This window comes from Callithrix jacchus, chromosome 2, assembly GCF_049354715.1.
Source record: "Callithrix jacchus isolate 240 chromosome 2, calJac240_pri, whole genome shotgun sequence".
In the NCBI taxonomy this organism is placed as follows: domain Eukaryota; kingdom Metazoa; phylum Chordata; class Mammalia; order Primates; family Cebidae; genus Callithrix; species Callithrix jacchus.
In genome coordinates, this window is record NC_133503.1 from 22,211,377 (window position 1) to 22,232,062 (window position 20,686).

A 20,686-nucleotide genomic window follows, 5' to 3' on the forward strand; every position below is an offset into this window, starting at 1 on the left:
TTTTGCTATGTTACCTAGGCTGGTCTGGAACTGTTGGGATCAAAAGATCCTACCACCTCAGCCTCCCAAAGTGCTTGGATTATAGGCATGAGCCACTGCACCCTGCCTATAAATACTTTTTATAAGTTAAAAAATGCATTTGTGGTAAAAACAAAAATATTTGGAAAGGTAAGGTAAAGTATAAAAGTCCTTTTCCTTCCCATCTGATCAAACTCCCAGCCCCACTCCCCTAAAGAAATTAAGTTAATGTCAGCAGGGCACCGTGGCTCAAGCCTGTAATCCCAGCACTTTGGGAGGCCTAGGCGGGTGGATCACGAAGTCAGGAGTTCAAGGCCAGCCTAAAAAAAAAAATTAGCTGGGTGTGGTGGTGAGTGCCTGTAATCTCAGCTACTAGGGAGCCTGAGGCAGGAGAATCACTTGAACCCGGGAGGCGGAGATTGCAGCAAGCCGAGGTCATGCCACTGCACTTCAGCCTGGGTGACAGAGCAAGACTCTGTCTCAAAAAAAAAAGAAAAAGATAAAGAAGAAATTAAGTTAATGTCTTATAAGTATCTAAGCTAAGGAAGATCACCTACAGCCTGATTATTCCATCTCCAGAGGAGCCAGAAACAAGCAAAAAAACCAGCGCATCTCAGTTCCCACCTTCCGCCATCCCAGGGCTACACATTATGGAAACAGCATGGTCTCCTCATGCATCTGTCTTCCATTCTCTTGGCTTTTTCTTTTCACTGCTATGGAATTCTACCCTATGCCCACCTTTTCCATTTCAGAAAAAAACTGTTACCAGCAGCTTACACTTGAGTGTAGAAAAAGATTATAATGAATGTAGTATTCGGGATCTGGAACTTATAATTGTGGATGCAGAGGCCACCTCAGAAAAACAAATATACACTCATTACCTTGGATTTGTGTAAAATTTCAGTGTTTATAAAGGGCTTTCCTGTCCATTGTTATACTTGACCCTCTTCCTAGCTCCTGTATGAAAGCAGGGGAAGGGCCAGGTGTGGTGGCTCATGCCTGGAATCCCAGCACTTTGGGAGGCCGAGGCGGGTGGATCACGTGAGGTCAGGAGTTCGAGACCAGCCTGCCCAACATGGTGAAACCACGTCTCTACTAAAAAAAAAAAAAAAAAAAAAAAAAATAGCCAGGCATGGTGGTGTGCATCTGTAATGCCAGCTACTTGGGAAGCTGAGGCAGGAGAATCACTTGAACCCGGGAGACTGAGGTTGCAGTGAGCCGAGATCGTGCCACTGCACTCCAGCCTGGATGACAGAGTGAGACTCCACCTTAAAATAAAAAGTAAATAAATAAAAATACTAATAAAAAAAGAAGCAGGGGAAGGCAGTATTATTTCCACTGTGCAGATGAGAAAACAGCCTCTGAGAAGCTGACTTCCCTAATAGCCAGTGCACTCGTCCCGGGGCCACAATGTGCCATAGCATTTCACCTGTGAAATGCTGCCTGCAGATGGACTTCAGGTTTGGTGGAGACAGTGGGCAGCAGGCCATCCCCAGAGTGCCTCAGATTGCTGCAACACTTGGGATGCTGGCTGTTTTGCATAAACTGACAGTGAGCTCTGGCTCAGGTACTCTGCTGACTCCACTCTCCAGGTTTGATTTGGCTCCTGACCTTGGGTTTCCTAGGTATGGAAATGACATCACTGTGGCTTGAGACAGAAGACCAAGTGGACCTCTGGCACTCAACCAGCATGGGCTCTTCCCAGTCCCCTGGTTCACAGATGGAATTCACCTTCTTTCCCTTCACGCTTTTCTTCATTCTTCCCTTAATTTGGCGTTGTAACCTCTCACCCTCTGTAAGGGGAGATGTCTGTTTTCCTAACATGACCTCTTTTGCCCAGGCAGGAGTAGAGGGAATAGAATGGCAAAAAGGGGTTGATTTGAGCGGGTGCTGTGCTAGGGGACTGGTACCAAGACCAAGAAAACAGCATATTCAGTCTTGAGGACCTCACAACTGAGGGTACAGGTCATCAGACACATAGCAAAGTAAATGAGTGAGGAATTGCATTTGGCTTCAAGTAATAGAGAATCAAAACAACAGAGATTTAAACAAGAGTCTCTTTTTCTTTCAAATTTCTTGAAATTTGGAGCAGGGGTGGCCCAGGGCTGGTTTGGGAGCTCTGTGATGTCACCAAGAACCCAAGTTTCTTCAATTTTTCTACTTGGCAGTGTTTAGTAGGATTGCTTCATGGTCATAAGACACTTGTTGGAAATTCACACTGCATGTCTCAAGCAGGAGGAGGGAGAAAGGGGTAAATGCAAAATGATGTTAGCAGAGTACACCCTCTTTATTTACTTAGAGACAGAATCTCACCCTCTTGCCCAGGCTGGAGTGCAATGAGGCAATCTCAGCTCACTGCAGCCTCCACCTCCCAGGTCCAAGCAGTTCTCCTGCCTCAGCCTCCTGAGTAGCTGGGGTTACAGGCGCCTGCCACCATGCCTAGCTAATTTTTTGTATTTATAGTAGAGACAGGGTTTCTCCATATTGGGCAGGCTGGTCTCAAACCCCTGACCTGAGGTGATCTGCCTGCCTTGGCCTCTCAAAGTGTTGGGATTACAGGTGTGAGCCACAATACTGGTCAGGGTACACCCTCTTTAAATCACTTTTCTAGGGTCCCCATCCCATAATGTTGACTTATGTTTCATTGCCTACCCTATCTGCAAAGGTGGATAGGAGATAATTTGGTTAGCCTTTACTTTTTCTTTTTTGATCTGGGCACACTGTCATCTCTAACAATATAGTCTTCGTTATTACGAAAGAGGAGAAGAACGAATGTTGGGTAAATTACTAGCAGTGTCAGCAAATCTGGGCAATTTCAGTGTGCTGTGGAGAATAAATCACAAATTCTCTGCTGCATATGTGATTTAGCTAAATAATTAAAACCTTTCTCCTCTTCAGAATAGATATAATAATAATACATACTTCATAGTGACTAAACTGTAGGATTACTGTGAAGATTCAATGAGAAAATGTATGTCAAGGGCTTAGGGCTATGGGAGGTATGCTGTAAGTGCTCAATAAATGTGAGTCATGCTGGTAAGCATGGCAGATGGTGATGATCCTGGGTTTGTATTCCCTCTCCAGCACTCCCTGCCCAGCCATGATATAGCCTTGTGATTCGGTTTCTTCAATGATAAAACAGTAGGATGAGAGATTCTGTGTCTCTGAATTGCTATCAGATTGAGATAATCCCTGGGGAGTATATAACAGAGTGTGCAGTATATCCTGGGCACTCAGAGAATTATGATTATGGAAGCACCAAGAAGAGGCAGGATGGTCAGGGAAGGCTTCCTGGGGGAGGCGTCTCTGGGTTGTGTTTCACAGGTGTAAAGGAGACAACCTGGGAAGGAGGTGGGGAAGTCTGTCACATGGTGTACTCTGGGACCTGTGAAGGGTCTGGGGCGTCTAGGCCCCAAGGTTAAGGTAGGACATGGTACAAGTTAAGGTGGAGAGGAAGGCAGTGTTTGGGGCCATGCTGAGGGGCTGAGAGCCCTAGGGGTGCGGGGCCTGCTGCTCTGATCTCCTGGGCTGGTTTCCAAGGCTGATGAGATCATATTCACAGGCAAAGAATTAGCTGCTTTGAACAATGGTTAGTTTACTGGCATCTGCAAACTGCCACCTGTTAACCAGAAGGCCCTGGGCTCAAACTCGGGCTAGATTCCTCTGGGAATAGGCCATTAATATATGAATGACTTCCTCTTTGGCAGGGAAGGAAATGTCTAATAGCTTAAGGCTGATCTTATGACTGGGAAAATGGAAAGGCTGTTGTAAGTTCTCCCAGGAATCTAAAGACCAGTTTTCTCTAGGTTTCCAAAAGGGTTTTATTACCTATTAGCAAATGAGCACAAATTTTTTTATCAGATTCCCCTAGAAATGAGGTTGTTGAGGCAGCTGGAGAGGTGAATTCTGGGGTGGGAGGAGAAGGCAGAGAACGGAACAAGATGAGCTGGCATTACCATGGTGCGTGGTACTTAAAGAATCATAGAGGCGGCTTGTTCCTTAGCAGAGGTCACATAGAGGGAGCACTGGACATGAGTCCAAAGTCACAGGGGCCTCAGGACAAAGGGAACTCAGGACAAAGTCTCACTCACCTTTGTCCTGAGTTCCCAAAAACAACGTATGCTGTTCTGTAAAACATGGATAATACATGGCCACTTGGCGTGACCAGGTTCTCTGATGGTAACATAGGAAAATGTATGTCTGCAAAGACACTTTGTAAAGTGCGCCTAGCATAAAATCCAACCCCTGCCCCAATCTCCCAGGCCTTCTGACAGATTACCGAGCACCCCAGGCTCCTTTTCCACTTTGTTCATTGACCCACCTCCCTTTTCTGCCTAGAAGATTCTTCTGCCCCCTCCTTGGAAAGGCCTTCCATACCTGCCTAAGTATGTGCTCCCCAACATAGACAGTGGTTGGGGAACATATACTTAAGACCCAGGCTCTGAAACACCACTCACGGGTTCAAGTTCAGCTCCGACACATACCAGCGAGTTGACCTTGGGCAATCACCTGACTTCTCTGCCTCCGTTCCCACTTCTGTAAGATGGAAGTAATAATTGTATGTTCCTCACAGAGCAGTTGTGGAGAAAGGATGACATTAATAGTTGGTCATTATGACTGTTTGTCAGAGCACTCTAGTTCCTTTCTAGTGCTAACTGTGGTCTGTAATTGATTTATTTGTGTATATATATATATGTCTATTAACCAACACCCATAATGTCCTATTATCTTCCATAATGGGATCTTAATGAGCACGGTGACCATGTCTTTCTCATCATCCTTATATAGCATAGTGCCTGGGACTTAAAAAATGCTCAAGTAATAGTTGTTGGATGAGGAATTCACTGAACGGGTATTTCCCAGAAGTCTCAACAGCTTGTCCCCAGAGATAGGAAGGCACCACAGGGGTGACTGAGGCAGCCCTGCAGCCCCTCTGGGAAGAGCCAAGGAGCTTGTCAGATGGCCCTGTTTTGCATTTCATTCCCGGTTGCAGGCTTTCACTTATGTAATGAAATAGCAGTGAAACCCCACTGACACCCGAGTGCTTCCCCTCTAGCCAGCCCAGTATTTGACCACAAAAAGCAGGAAGAAAAAAATGAGAAAAGAATGGAGCTTCAAACCACATGCTTCTTGGGACAGGCAGATGAGCTGTCCTTTCCCCAGAGTCACGTGAGCATATTGCAATGTTTTGCTAAGCTTGATCATTGTGACCGAATGGTGAGGAATCAAGAGTCCCAGGCTGGGTGTCAGCAGTCGTGACTTTTTCCACCTCTGCCCTTGACCTGTGCAGGCCTCTTTAGTTTCCCCATTTGCATACTGGGGGTAACTGTTTGCATTGAAATAGATGAGAAAAGTTGAGTAGCCATGCAGTTCTGGGTTTGCCTGTAGACTTGGTGTAATGATTAATAATAGCCTCTTTTCTTTTCTTTTTTTTTTATTATTTTGACATGGAGTCTTGCTCTGTTGCCCAGGCTGGAGTACAGTGGTGTGATCTCAGCTTACTGCAACCTCCGCCTCCCAGGTTCAAGTGATTTTCCTGCCTCAGCCTCCCGAGTAGCTGCAGTTACAGGCATGTGCCACCACGCCAGGTTAATTTTTTCTTTTTAGTAGAGATGGGGTTTTGCCATGTTGGCCAGGCTGGTCTGATATTCCTGACCTTAAGTGATCTGCCCACCTTGACCTCCCAAAGTCCTAGGATTACAGGTGTGAGCTACCATGCCCAGCCATTTTTTAAAATAACTTGTATTGGTTGATGAATTATAAGATTAGTTTGATATAAGTCTCGGCCAGTTGTAAGATTATTGTCCTTACATTTTTTATTTTTTTCTGACTACGTATCCCTGATCCTCCTCTGTCCCCAGATTCATGCTCTGTCCAGCTTGCTCTCTGGAATGCTGACCTCCAAAGGCACTGTCACTTGGCCACTCCTGCTTTCTGATTCCTGTGAGGTTCAGTGACGGAAGGCACTAGCAGAAGAAGGGAGTGTGGGAAAAGAGAGAAGCGGGATCATTAAGCGCTCTGTGCCCCCTTTCCTGCATCCTGGGCAGTGTCTGTTTCCTATGCCCATGGCTTCCATTGGCTGAGCTCTAGAAACCTTACCCTTTCCCAGCCCTGTAGACCTAGGGGTGGTAATGGCTCCCCAGGGTGCGTTTCCATCCCCAGCTGCCTCCTAGTTCTACCACATCTCTGAATTTAGTGCCTTCAGCAAACTCTCTCCAGTTGACTGTTTTGAGGATGTTCCTTGTTTTCTCCTGGAACTTGGGCAAATACAGATTCTTTGACACTCTGACCCATTCTTCCCTTGAGGCACTGGACTGTCCAATACGGGGACACCACATCCAAAGGTAGGCGGCTCTGCTGCTGAGTCCTGGTTTTCTAGGAGGCAAGGGGCCTGTGGTGTAACCGGCAGTATGAATCAGCAGGGGGTCACAACAATGTCCTGTGATGCCATTTAAATGCCATTGCAGCAGCTTGGACATGAATTCAAGAAACTTACAGTGCATGCCTGACACATAATAGGCATTCGAGAATTGTGCACTGAATAAACAGTAAGGTTTCCACCCCCAAATTTTATTATGAACATTTTTGAACAATCAGAAATTTGAAAGACTTGCACCATGAACACCCATCTATCTGTCTTGTCATCTCAATTCTACAATGAATACTTTTGCTTTATCACATGTTCATTTATCTAATCCTCTATCCATCTATTAGCCCATCCCATTGTTTACATAAATTTGAAATACCTGTATTTCAAAGGTAATTGCAAACATCAGTATATTCCTTCTCTACACACTTCAGCAAATATAATAGGATTATTTTCATTACAAAAGCAATTGAAGCTAATAGTGAAACATTCTGACAATACAGGCTGTACGAAGGGAAAAATGGAAAATCTCTCTCTTCTCTACTCTCTCTGATCTTGTTCCCCAGGCACAACTGCTGGTGGGTGTTGGGGCTCAGAAAACAATACCCCAAAATAAAGGCCTCAGAAGCAAAAGATTTTCTCTGACGTCTGCCCTCCTGTCTCCCAGTTCCATTCTCCCCCAAGGCTAGCCAGAGAAACTAGAATCCTTTTTCCCAAGGTAGGTCCTAGGAACCAGAACCCCTTTTTCCCAAAGACAGACACAAAACCTAGAATTATTAGTCTAATATTCCCCTCTGCCTTTCTATGTAAAAACTGGCCATAAAGAAATTATCTGACCTACCTTGTCTGACCTCCATTCCAGAGAGGGGTCCCGCCCCATACCCAGAAGAACCTAGACAAACAGGTCTTGCTGGATTTCCCTGCTCAGTCTCTTAGCATTAGAATTAGATTAGACCTCTTTTTTTTTTTGGTCTAATTCTATTTCTACATGGCTGCTCATACTTTGTTTAACCCAAGCATGAAAATGAACAATTTCCCTTGTATCCTTGTTCTTCAGTCTGAAGTCCCCTGTGTATACACATTAAATAATTCTGTATGCCTTTTTCTCCAATTCACCTGCCTTTTGCTAGTTGATATTTCAGTAAATCCTCAGAGGGCCAAGGGGAACCCTCCCTTTCATCCTTACATGGGGATAGTCCCAAACATTCATGTACACGTGTTAAGTGATATGACAGTCACTAAAAGACAAATACTGTATGATTTCACTTACACGAAGTACCTAGAAAAGTCAAATTCATAGAAACTGAAAGTAGAATGGTGGTTAGAAGGGGCTGTGGGGCTGTGGGGAGAGAGGAATGAGTAGTTGTTTAATGAGTACAGACTTTCAGTTTTGCCAGATACAAAGAGTTCCAGAGACTGGTTGCGTAATGATGCGAATGTACTTAGCATTACTTATATGTATGCTTAAAGTGGCTAATGGCTAAGATGCTACATTTTGTGTTGTGCGTTTATGTTATGCCCAACTAATTTCTGTATTTTTTGTAGAGATGGGGTTTCACCAAGTTGCCTAGACTGGTCTTAAACTCCTGGACTAAAGGCTTCCAAAATGCTGGGATTACAGGCGTGAGCCACTGTGCCAAGCCCTGTTATTTGTTTTTAATTTAAAAATTCCAGCTCCATCACTTACTAGTGGTGTGACTTGGTCAATTAGTTCCTCTAAGGATCAGTTTTCTGATTTATGAAAGGAAGACAACATCTCATAGCTGTTGTGAAAACAGACTTCAATGCTGTCTGGTTCCAATCTTCCTTCGCAGAATTTGGAATCTCAGGCTCCCCAGGCATCCTACACAGCTTAAAGAACCGTTCAATGAATTCTAATTGGATTGTCCTTGTACCTAGTACATAGTAGATGCTCAGTGAACATTTATTGACTTACTAGCTGACTGAATCCACTTATGTAGACATGGTCTAAAAAAGGAAGCGTATGTGCAGGGAGCCACGTGCCTGGTACACACTAGTCATTCCAGAAATATTTATGGAACAGGTGAATGTGTACACACCTGACCACAAATTGTGGCAAAACAACTTGCTTTCTCCAAAATGCACACATATTTCCCCTTATATTGTACCGTAATGGTTGCTTTAGAAAACAAACTAACTGAAATCCCTACTGACTGAGTCTCATGTTAGCACTGTATTAGTTCTCTGCTGCTAGGAGGAAAAAAATCCACATTTTCACAAATATTGTAGTTCAAACAACACAACATTATTCTCTTGCAGTTCTGTGGGTCTTATGTGGGTCTGGCGTTGTCTCACTGGGCTGAAATAGAGGTGTCAGCAGGTGTGCGCCTTACTGAGGTTTAGGGGAGGATCTGTTTCCTTGCACGTTCAGGTTGTTGGCAAAATTCATTTCCTCTGGTTGTAGGACTGAGATGTTGTTTCCTGGCTGGCTGTCACTGAAGGCCATTTCCAGCTTCTCCAGGCCACCCAAATTCCTTGACTCATGGCCAATTCTTCCATCTTCAAAGTCAGAAACTCTTCTTTCCTCTCACCTCTGACTCATTTTTAAGGAAAGTGTCTCCATTTTTAAGCACTCCTGTAATTGAATTAGGCTGTCCTGGGTCCACCGGGATAATCTCAAGGTACTTAACCTTAATCTTGTTTGCACAGTCCCCTTTGCTATGCTGTAACAAATTCAGAGATACTGGGGATTAGGTCATGCATATATCTGGCGGGGTTATTATTCTACCTACTGCAGCATCCGTTTTCATTTTAGAATGGAATGGTTTCTCAGAACAGGCAGTTGTCTGTCTCCCAGCAAAGAGCTCCAGAAAACGGGGCCAATGAAAGGGATCAGATGAAGGAAAGAGGTGAGGCACCGGCAGTAAATGTGCTGGCAGGCCTGCGAGGGATGCTACAGAAGGGTTTCCTGGTTTCATGAAATCCAGGTTATTAAAAGAAGAAATACAAATGCCAGGGAAGTTAAATTTCATGTGTCTTACAATTTCCCTTCAGATCAGTTCTGCCAAGGATAAAGTGATTTCACCTGTCGTGAATAACAGTACTTCCTTTCTCCATAATTTTCAGGATTTGGTTGATAGGTTATTGGTTCATTGTTGCAATTGTAATTGAAGGACATTGTCTTGGCTGGTTTGGTGAAGTTTCCAGTTATGGTCAGAGGGGGTGTTCCTTTAAGCTCAGCCAGCATTCTCTCACTTATAGTTGGGCATTAGCTGCACAGGAGCTATTTGGTCTCCAAGATCAAAGGTTTAGCCACTGAGCAAGGACCTGGTGGTGTCCGACGTAAGCCTTTAGATCACTTCTAAACTCTCCATGGCGTAAGAAGTGACCCTGCCAGGACACCATCTGTTCCAACCCCGTTTCTTTTTCCTTCTTTCTGCCTAGGCCATTCTCTTTGTTTCTTTTTCTTCCTTTTTCTCTTCTCTCCCTTCTAGTGTTCTGAAGTTTTAGGATCAAAATAATGAAAAAATAGAAACTGTTTCAATTCAGAAAATAATCCAAAGATGGAAGAAGATGTGTACGAACTTCACTGCTCTAATAATTTCGGTTCTGATAAAAGGAATTTACAGCAAAGAAATAACTTTTCTGCTTCTCTGAGGCTTTGGAAAAATATAAGGCATCAAGAGGCCTGGGGGGTGCAGGGTGGTGGGGGGTGTGGTAGGGAAGCCTGCTGCCTGACAAGGTAATGTGAACTAGGAGAAAGAGGCTTTGGCTTCCTCTGAAGCCAGGGGGTTTCAGGCTGCAGGTAAACATGGATGTGGTTCTCCAGATGTAGCCACAGCGGGAAGCCAAAATCTCACAGCTAGCAGAGGTCACAGCTTTTAGAAACAGTGGTTGTGACACAGAGGAAGCTCCTCGTCCCAGCCCTACCCGAAGCACATCCTTGCTTCTCTCAGTCACGCCGGTTAAACCAACAGGGGCAGCTCTGGGGAGGACGTTTGGAAAATAGTCAAGAGGATGAAACCGCTGGCGTGCTGTCACCAAGAAGAGGTCACCCTCTGGGGAAACCTAACAGGAAACAGGTGGTTGAGCCAGGAAAAGCCACCAGACCATTCTCTTGGCTTGAGGTATCATATATATTTGAATAATAATCAAATTAATATTAACAATGTAATATGACTGTTGAGCAACAATGGTGTGCTAATCATGGTTTTACATGGATTATCTTTAGTCATTATTGTATTCTCTACATCCCAGGGATGTGGAAATTGAGAATGAGAGGCTATGAGAGCTTTGAAAGGCCACAGAGCATGTGTTTTGGCTGAGATTCAGGCCCAGATTTACTGAATTTAAAGCCTGTCTTCTCTTTTCCTCCCTCCTTCCCTTCCTTTCTTTTTTAATTTTTTTTCTTGCTTCATGTGCTTTATTTAAAAAAAAATGTTACCCTCTCATGGATAATCCTTTGTGTCTCTGCTCTCTGCCCTGTCCCACCTGCCAGCCGTCCTTGCCAGTAGCAGCCTCTCAGCTGAGGTTAGAGTTTCCTTCCCACCCTTCATCATGCACGTTCATGGCTATAAACAATAAGTATGCATGTTTTAAAAAATTTATGTATATGGGAAAGAGCTTAAAGTATTAATTTACAGAGAAAAAAATACAAATGGCTATTAACCATAAGAAAAGATTCACTACCTCATTCATAAAAAAAAAAGAGTAATAAAAATTCAAACCACATTGAAGCTGGGTGCAGTGGTGAATTCCCAAAGCCCAAGGTCCTTAGGAGACTGAGGCAGGAGGACGGCTTGAGCCCAGGAGTTAGAGGCCAGCCTGGGCAACATAGTGAGACCCTGTCTGTATATTTAAAAAATCACTAAAAAAAACCCCTTCACATTGAGATAGCATTTCAAAAATCTGTCAAATAGGTCCATACCCAAGATTTGGTAACAGTGTATAGAAGAGGCTGAGGGAAAAGAGACACTTAAACTTTGATTGCAGGTGAGTAATCTCTGTAGAGGGCAATTTGACAATACATATCAAAAATGCAAATGCACAAGTCTAGGTGTGGTGGCTGATGCCTATAGTCCTGGCATGTTGGGAGGCTGAGGCGGGAAAATTGATTGAATCCAGGAGTTTGAGTCTGCAATTACCTATGATTGATCTGCTGCACTCCAGCCTGGGCAACAGAGTGAAAACCTGCCTCTAAGTAAATAATAGTAATAATAAAGTAAAGGTACAAAATTATAAAAGAAATCCCATTTCTTAAAATTTATCTTTAGATAGGTATATGTTTATACATGCTCAAAAGCCCATGTGTTCAAGGTTATTCATTGTAGTATTGCTTGTACTAAAAAGACCTACATATTCATTAGGTCTTTAGACATTAGAATAGTCCACATATTCATTAACAGGGAGTGACTGAATAAGTATGGTGCATCCTTGTAATGGAATCCCATGCAGTTATAAAATGGAAAGAAGGAAAGAAGGCACTCTCTGTACTAATATGGAAAGTTTTCAAATACATATTAAGTGGGGAAAAAGCAAGATGCAGAAGAATATATATAGCATTTTATCTTTGGTGCTAACAAAGAGGAAAATAAGCCTATGTATTAACTTTTGTTTGCATGTGCATAAAGAAAATGAAAGTTTACATGCAAAACCTAATAGGAGTTTTGCATGTGGGATGTGGAAAGAGGGGTGGGATGAGGTATGGAAGAAGACTTTTGAATGTAGTTCTTAATTTTTTTTGAGATAGTCCATGTGGATGGACTATGCTACCTATTCCAAAAATTAAATTAAAAAGTTAAAGTGGTTTTATGCAGTACACATTATTCTTTAACTAATCTTTTTGAGTTTCTATCCATGTGGTTGTGTCCTTGATTCCTCCATTAATTATGCTGCCTTGAACCATAGAATTTTACAGCTGGGAAAGCTCTTGGAGAACACCCAGTTTCCAGCTTTTATATTACAGGAAAGAAAAATGAAGGTGCATCAGTGGCAAGTAATTAGGAGAGTAGCTCAGCAAGTCAATGGCAGAATTGGGGTTTGGCCTCAGATCTAACTCGGATTCAGAGGCTAGGACTGCCTTTCTCCACCCCACCCTTAACCAATGCCAAAACGATCTGCCGAGTCTTAAGAAGAGATTGGTAACTTTACATGTGATTCTTCCCTAGGCACATTTGCATTCAAAAACAAAACAAAGATAAACAACAACAGACAACAAAACCCAGGGGTCACTGTTTTATGCAATAGTGATTGTTCATATCTCAGAAGTCAGAGAGATGCTTTGGGGTGAGGAATACAGGGTGGGATGGTAATAGGGGTTGGGTCAGGAGTCAGGGACACGGTAAACTTTCTAATATGTCCATTCCCCTACAAAATACATAAATCGGTTATATTAAACTAAAGGAAAAGAAAAAAAGGCAAATAAAAAACAAAACAACGAGGTTATCACTAGTTCATTCATATAAAGATTGGTTCTGCCTTTAGCTCAGGAAGAACTAATTTGAATTTTATATTAGTGATGACATTACTGTGAATATTAATTTAACTAGATCTTATGAGACTTTTTGTTGCCATAGTGACAGAACAGACACTAATAAACCACAGTGTATGAGACCTCTGCAGGCAGAGTCATCTGGCTTATCCCTCTGCCTACATGCAGAACTCCACTAAGCCATTCTGACAGGTAAAGACCTTTTAGGATTTATGTTAATAAATAATGCCAGCCCTTCTGGAGTTCTTATAGTCAAGCACTGTGCCAGAAGTGGCGAGAATACAAAGACTCAGAAGATACGTACTTCTGGGATGGCCAAGTGCCTAGGCAGATAGAAGGGGGTCTCCCGAAGAATATCAGACTGACTGGCCTGTCCGCTGGGAGAATGGGGTGGAGCCATGAAAAATTCCCACCATTTGCAGGAGGGAGGAGCCCAGCCTCTCCAGTTCCTGTGTGGTGGCCTGGTGTTCAGCCTGGTGTGGTGGTGTGAGCTGGGAGCCCGCTGGCAGGATCCCCTCTGGCTTTGCTGAGGTTTTTTTTTCTTTTTTCCCAATAAACTCCTCTCTAATCACCCTTCAGCATGTCTGTACACGTCATCTTTCCTCGTTGTGTGACAAGAACCCAGTTTTAATTGAACTAAGGAGCAAAATTCTGCAACACTTGCACCACAAATTAAATAGCATACATGGGTGTTTTCTCAAATTTTTTACAAAAATATTTGTAAGAGTAAAGGAACATCAACAATGTGTAGAGACCTCCCCATGCTTGAAATTTGGGTCACATTTGGAATTTTCACTCATAGTTTCATTCAAAAGGTTGGATTCTACTCCATAATATAAATGTGTTTACTTTAATGTCTATTAAATGTCTACATTTAGAGTCTGTTAACTATTTTTCCTTCCTAGTCTTCTAGTAAAATTGATGCTCCAAGAAGATACACAACGTTGGCCATGTGGATTCTGCTATCTCTGGCTTGGATCTCAGCCTGGATCTGGTCGTATGCAAGTTCGAGAAGCATAGATTAGCTACAGGTTAGTAAACTTTTTTTAAGGGCCCGACAGTAAATATTTAAACAGTGTATGAGTCACACTGCTCCCGGACAGAACGAGCCCCCACTGCCTGTTCTCACGGTCCAATAACAAGATGCGGGCAGACTAGGAAAGAAGGGAGTTTATTTCTGCAGCTGGTTCCAAGGAGGAGGTCCGAGTAACCCACCACACCAACTCAAAGGTACAAGTTTTGCTCCAGTGCTTATGTTACCAGGAGGTCCCAATCCAGACCCCAAGAGAGGGTTCTTGGATTTCACAGAAGAAATAATTTGAGGCGAATCCATGGAATAAAGTGAAAGCAAGTTTGTTAAGAAAGTAGAGGAATAAATGGCTACTCCACAAGTAGAGCAGCCCCGAGGGTGGCTGGTTGCCAATTTTTATAGTTATTTCTTGATGATATGCTAAACAAGGGATGGATTGATTATTCAATATCCCCATTTTAGACCACGTAGGGTAACTTCCTGACATTGCCATGCCTTCTATAAACTGTCATGGTGCTGCTGGTGGGACTGTGGCAGTGAGGACGACCAGAGGCCACTCACATCACCATCTTGGTTTTGGTGGGTTTTGGCTGGCTTCTTTCCTGCAGTCTGTTTTATCAGCCAGGCTTTTATGACCTATATCTTGTCCTGTGACTAAATGCCTCGACATCCTGGGAACGCAGCCCAGCAGGCCTTAGACTTATTTTATCTAGCCCCCATTCAAGATAGAGTTGCTCTGGCTTAAATGCCTCTGACATGTAGATAAATTAAAACCATATGCCTACATGTAGGGCCTGGGGTCTGGAAAATTATTTCCGAGGCTTGGAACAATCACTTAATCTAAAGTAGATGCTGGTACAAGGTGTGCAAGAACACTCCATTATTTTAATTAAACTCTAAGGTCTGAGAAAGCCCCGGTGGGGTCTTAATGGACTTGTTTTTACATTCTAACTTTTGTACTAAGGCACCAGTTTCTCCAGTTCTTCAGTGTTTAACTTACACATTCATCAGAGTGACAATAAGGTAATGGTGAAGGCTAACTGCTCTGGTTGCTAATGGAGACCTGGCCTGCCGCAATACTCTTTCTGTTAAAAGCCCTCAACCCTGCCATTATGGCAAAAAAGGGCCATAGATAATATGTAAGTTAATTGGCATGGGTGTGTTCCAGTAAAACTTTACTTATAAAAACAAACAGTTTGGGCCAATGGCCTGCATTTGGCCTGTAGGTTACAGTTTACCAAACCCTAGACTAGACAATGCCCCAAGAATTTATAAAAGGGAAACTTTTTCAGGGGGAAAAAATAAGGACGAAGAGTGGAAGTAGAAATTCTATTGGTTATGGAAGGTTGCATAGTATTTCAAACAGCAGAGAGGAAATGATAGCACTATTGGTAGAGAACTGGTATAAGCAAAGGCAAATGTTTTGGGCTCATATGTAGATGGGAGTGGGGGACAGGGAGGAAAGTAAGTAGATTAATTTGACTGAAGGAAGGAACTCATGTCAAAGAGAAACATTCTAAATCATCAGGGCTGGAAGAGACTTTGCTGATCATTTGCTTTTCATTGTACAGATGGGAACATTGAAATGTTGAGAGATTTCAGATCTGGAAAGAGAATAAAGAGTGGCATGCCTTGAAAATGGTCTTAGTTCATTTTCTATTGCTGTTACAGAATGCCTGAGGTGGGTATTTGTAATGAACAGAAAGGTTTTGGCTCTTTTCTGGAGGTCAGGAAGTCCCAGATTGACGGGCAACATCTGGCAAGGGCCTTTGTGCTGCATCATCCCAAGGTGGAAGGGAAGGAGAGAAAAGGGGACCAAACTTACCCTTTTTTAAAATTTCTTTTTTTTTTCATTGCATTTAGGTTTTGGGGTACATGTGAAGAACATGCGAGATTGTTGCATAGGTACACATGTGGCAGTGTGATTTGCTGCCTTCCTCCCCATCACCTATATCTGGCATTTCTCCCCATGCTATCTCTCTCGAACTCCCCACCCCCCGCTGTCCCTCCCCTATTTGCCCTCAACAGACCCCACTGTGTGATGCTCCCCTCCCTGTGTCCATGTGTTTTTATTGTTCAACACCTGCCTAGGAGTGAGAACATGTGGTGTTTGATTTTCTGCTCTTGTGTCAGACTACATTGAGATACCATCTCACGCCAGTTAGAATGGCAATCATTAAAAAATCTGGAGACAACAGATGCTGGAGAGGATGTGGAGAAATAGGAACACTTTTACACTGTTGGTGGGAGTGTAAATTAGTTCAACCATTGTGGAAGACAGTGTGGCGATTCCTCAAGGACCTAGAAATAGAAATTCCATTTGACCCAGCAATCCTATTACTGGGTATATATCCAAAGGACTATAAATCGTTCTACTATAAGGACACATGTACACGAATGTTCATTGCAGCACAGTTTGCAATAGCAAAGATCTGGAACCAACCCAAATGCCCATCGATGATAGACTGGACAGGGAAAATGTGGCACATATACACCATGGAATATTATGCAGCCATAAAAAATGATGAGTTCGTGTCCTTCGTAGGGAGATGGATGAACCTGGAAACCATCATTCTCAGCAAACAAACTTACCCTTTTATGGCAAACCCACTCCTGTGATAGTGGAATTAATATATTCATGAAGGTGGAGCCCTCATGGCCTAATCATCTCTCATTCGGCCTCATCTCCAAATACTGTTGTATTGGAGATTAAGTTTCCAACCGATAATTTTGGACGGCACATTTAGACCATGGCATTCTTAACCTGGTCCCCAAAACTTATGTCCTTTTCATATGCAAACTACATCCATTCCATTCCAATAGCCCCAAAGTCTTAACTGTTTCAGCACCAATTTAAAAGTTCAAAGTTTAGGGTCTCAATTAAATTAAATATGGGTGAGACTCAAGGCACAATTTATCCTGAGTTAAAGCCCCTCCAATTGTCAGCCTGTGAAACCAAACAAAATATTTCCAAACTGCGTTAGCTGAACAGGCAAAAGATAGATATCCCCATTCCAAACGGAAGAAATGGGAACGAAGAAGGGAGAAACAAGTCCCAAGCAAATTCAAAACGCAATAAGGTGAATAATACTGAATCCTAAGTCTTAAGAATATTTTTTGACGCAGTGTCCTACCTTTGGCTATGATGGGATGGGGGTTGGGCCCCCAATACCTTAGGCAACCCTGCCCCTATGGCTTTACAGGGGTTTAGGGAGAGGCATGGGTTGAAATCTCATGCCTGCAGCTCTCCCAGGCTGTTATCTGATCATGGTGGCTCTACCGTTCTGGGGTCTTGGGGATGGCCTTACCCTCATGGCTCTACTAGGACTGTTAGGGACTTTCTGCAGCAACTCTGACTCCAAAGTTCTGCTGGACATTGCCTTAGTGGGAGCTCTCTGCAGTGACTCTGCCCCTGAGGAAAAGTTCTGGCTTGGGCTTCCAGTCTATCTGAGAAATCCTTTGAAATCTGGGTAGAGGAAGCCATGTCCCCACAGTTCTTGCATTCTGTGCCCACCACTGAGGAGCTCTGGATCCACGGTCTCACACGAAGGGATGGCACCCTGCCCTCCCTGTGCAGGGCACCAAGCTTCGTGTCAAACTCGGCATCTGTGTTTTGTTCCCACCGGGACCTTCTCCCAAGAAATGCACACTTAGCAAACTTTACTCAAAGTATGGGGACTCAGGAGGGATTTTAAAAAATCATATAAATGCCAAGAGTTTAAAATAGATCATATTAGTGTTGCTTTCCTTAGAAGGAAAAAAAATTTACAAATTAAAAAAAGAGATAAAATTAGATCTTAGATATCTCACTGCTGAAAAGTCCCTTAACAACCTTGCTGTAGGGAGTGTCTTTCTCACTGACCACTTTTCTTGAAAGATTCCAGCCTTCCACCTTGTCATTTGCCTTCTCTGTCCCTAAAACATTCAAATTCTCTCACTTATCCTAGAAGAGCTCTACAGCCCCTACACAGTCCTAGACCTCCTTAAAAACCTACTATTGACATCATTCACACCAAGGATCATCTGAGTTTCATTCATCATTAATCAAGAAGAAAAAGTGGAGGCTTTGAAATTCTCATATTATCTTCATGTCTCTCCACCAGTCTTTGTAAATGAAATAGAGTCTGATAGAGATTTATTTTTCTCGTTAATATGAACCGTGCTTCTCCTCTTAGAAGACAGAGGCATCTGCAGTGTTAAATATTTTTTACCCTACTATCTATGTATGAAATGCATGGATCATGCTCTGTGGACAATTTGATATCTTGTTTGTTTCAGTTACTATCACTGCATAACAAATAATTCCAAACTTAAAGGTTAAGCAACAACAATTTATTATGCCCACAGATTCTGTAGATCAGGGATTTGAGAGGATCATGGTGGAATCACTTGTTTCTGTTCAGTGATGTCTGGGGCCTCAGATGGGGAGATGCAGAGGTTGGGGATGGCTTCATGGGTGAGGGCTAGAATTATTAGGAGAGTCATCACTTACATGCCTGGCAGTTGATGTAAGTCATCAGCTGAGATGTCAGCTGGGTCATCCACTGAAACAACTGCTCATGGTCTGTCCATGTGGTGCCTTAGGCTTCATCACTTCATGGTGGCTGGGTCCGAAGAGTGAGCATCTCAAGAGAGCAAGGTGAAAGTGCATGGCATTTTAATGAGTCAGCCTTGGAAGTCACGTAATGTTAGTACTACAGTGTACGTGGTTAAGGCAGACATTAAGATCTACCCAGCTTCAAGGGGAGGTGACATAGACTCCATCATTTGATAGGAGGATTATCAAGGTCACATTTTAATGAGAGCCTGTGAGACAGGTGGTGATGTCTCTGCCATGTTGGAAAACACAATCTGCTACATTGCTCTTTTCATTTAACATATCATACCATTAAAATAATCCATCAACTCTGTGAATACATCCATAGAATTTATTTATTTACTAATTCCTTTGTATAGGACTTTTCTCATCACTTCCCCATGCAAGAGAAAAAGCAGGTATGGGTATTTTCCTACCTTAAAGTCAAGAGAGAGAGGCCCAAAGAGAATTATTTAATAAGTTGGGATTCCTATTCTTCCAGTGTCCGACTCCATTAATTTGAGGTCTGTTATTTTTCCTTTGATGTTTGTTTGAGTCTTGGACCAGCAGGAGCACCCGATGCTGCTTAGGACATGGATATTGGGGTCTGTGGCTTCTCAGGTGTGGCAAGGACACATGTATTTCCTCCTGGTCAAGGGAACACCTTGGGAAGTAGGACTTGAGCTGTTCTGCCAATATGCCCCAAGTGGGTTGCCCACTGGATGAGATGCCCCTAGCAGAAGGAAAATATAGGGAAGACTGTGGTTGGGGATGAAAAGGAAAGGAAGCAGCTGGAGCCCTAGCCGGGCCACCCATATAGGTGAATATGCAGGGGATGGCCTTACAACATTCTGCAAAGAACACAATGGATGAGTCCCGTGAAGGAGCCACACAGGAGTCAAAGCCCAGTCTGCATTATCCAGGAAATAGTAACCACTGAAATAAAGAGGATCAGCTTCTCATCATGATCAGCTAAACGAGGAGACGTTTTGTCCTTCCCTCCTTCCATCCTGCCCCAACACCACGGGGCATGTGCAGAGGAGATGGTGTGGTGAGAAGAGACCATACTCTCCACCCCCCACTCCCTGCCCCCTTAAGTGGCTTAGAAACTCAAGCCTAGGTTTATGTATGTGTTTGGAGGTGGGGAGGAAAAGAGAGTCATTACCTGAAAACAAGTTTCAGGCTTTGAAATGCATGGGACTGAGTCCAACAGAAACAAAAACGTCACTGAATAATCCTTCATAACTGGAAATAAATGGAGTTGCATTAAGATGATGTCAAGCACCATTAAAGAGGATTTGAGAACACACAGTTGGTGGCAGTTTTGTGTTTGAAACAGTGGTTAGCGGAAGACTTCTTGATAAACTAGGTTCAATGGTAGTTATTGCATATCAGCCTTTTAAAGACTTAATTCTTAGCCAAAATGCCCTTCCAGGAAGGCTGTACTCTTCCCAGTTCCTTGAAGATGCCCACTTCACAGGATGACTTTGATTCGGGCCTCGAGAGGTGCAATCTCATTATGTGGGTTATTAAAGGCAACACATTAAACACGACAAAGCGAGTGTGGCCAAAAGACTTTGTAGCCTCAGCAAGTTATGTGGAAGTGAGCGAGAGAAAAGGACTGCTTCACTTACCTCTCGGAGGTTGTGAAGGATTATGTTTAGATGGGGTGTATATGAATTTCTGGCATTTTTAAACCCACAGTGATGGCCAAATTCTTTTCCCCTTCTGATTCCTTCTAAGAATTTACTTCAGCTGCCTGCTTCTTGCTGCAAACTGGGAGTTGTAAAATCAGAGTCTAGGGCGTCACCTGAATTGCCCTCACGTGGGGCATAGCTGTGTCTGTAGAGCAGAATGAGGTAGGGAGGGAAAGTCGTGTTGAGCTCAGGCTGAGAAGGAAGAGGGAATCAGAAGAATGGGCCCTTTGAAAGCAAAACTGCCTTGAATTCTCCTGTAGGCTCTGTCTTACGAACAAGAAGAGGAAGATAGTGTGGAAGGGGATGTTAGTTTTTAGCAACTGTTTTAAAACTGACAACAGAGGAAGAGAGACCAGAGCCACAAAGTTAATATTTTGCACTTTGGCATCATTTGATTTTTTAAAAAAAATCCCCAGTCATAAGAGGGGCTGTCCTTGGTTGAGGGGTTCTGTTTTGAACTGGAGGGAGATCTGGGTGAAGCATGGATGAAATGTATGTTCCCTTCCTCAAATCACTCTTCATCTGCATCACCTGATGCTGGAAATCC

General features: G+C 43.3%; 3 long non-coding RNA genes across 46 annotated transcripts in view; 2 read left to right on the forward strand and 1 right to left on the reverse strand.

The window, feature by feature from the left end:
• LOC144580685 (uncharacterized) overlaps positions 1–11,348 on the forward strand; it is a 61,025-nt gene extending 49,677 nt beyond the window's left edge. Inside the window, exon 4 of the long non-coding RNA XR_013530674.1 lies at positions 10,324–11,348. This is a non-coding gene — a long non-coding RNA (uncharacterized LOC144580685). The remainder of the gene's footprint in view (positions 1–10,323) is intronic.
• Positions 5,244–8,185, reverse strand: LOC118150080 (uncharacterized). Its single transcript, XR_004737898.3, has 3 exons — positions 8,073–8,185; positions 6,118–6,393; positions 5,244–5,984 (listed from the first exon to the last, which is right to left on the reverse strand). It is a non-coding gene; the product is annotated as an uncharacterized LOC118150080 (long non-coding RNA).
• A 555-nt stretch (positions 11,349–11,903) lies between the features above and the next one.
• Positions 11,904–20,686, forward strand: part of LOC103788949 (uncharacterized) — a 196,391-nt gene continuing 187,608 nt past the window's right edge. For 28 of the 44 annotated variants that reach the window (XR_013532460.1, XR_013532470.1, XR_013532467.1 and 25 more), the window contains exons 1-2: positions 11,907–13,867; positions 15,438–15,547. This is a non-coding gene — a long non-coding RNA (uncharacterized LOC103788949). Of the gene's footprint in view, positions 13,868–15,437; positions 15,548–20,686 lie in introns of all 44 variants that reach the window. The other 16 variants (XR_013532452.1, XR_013532474.1, XR_013532475.1 and 13 more) reach the window with 3 other exon arrangements.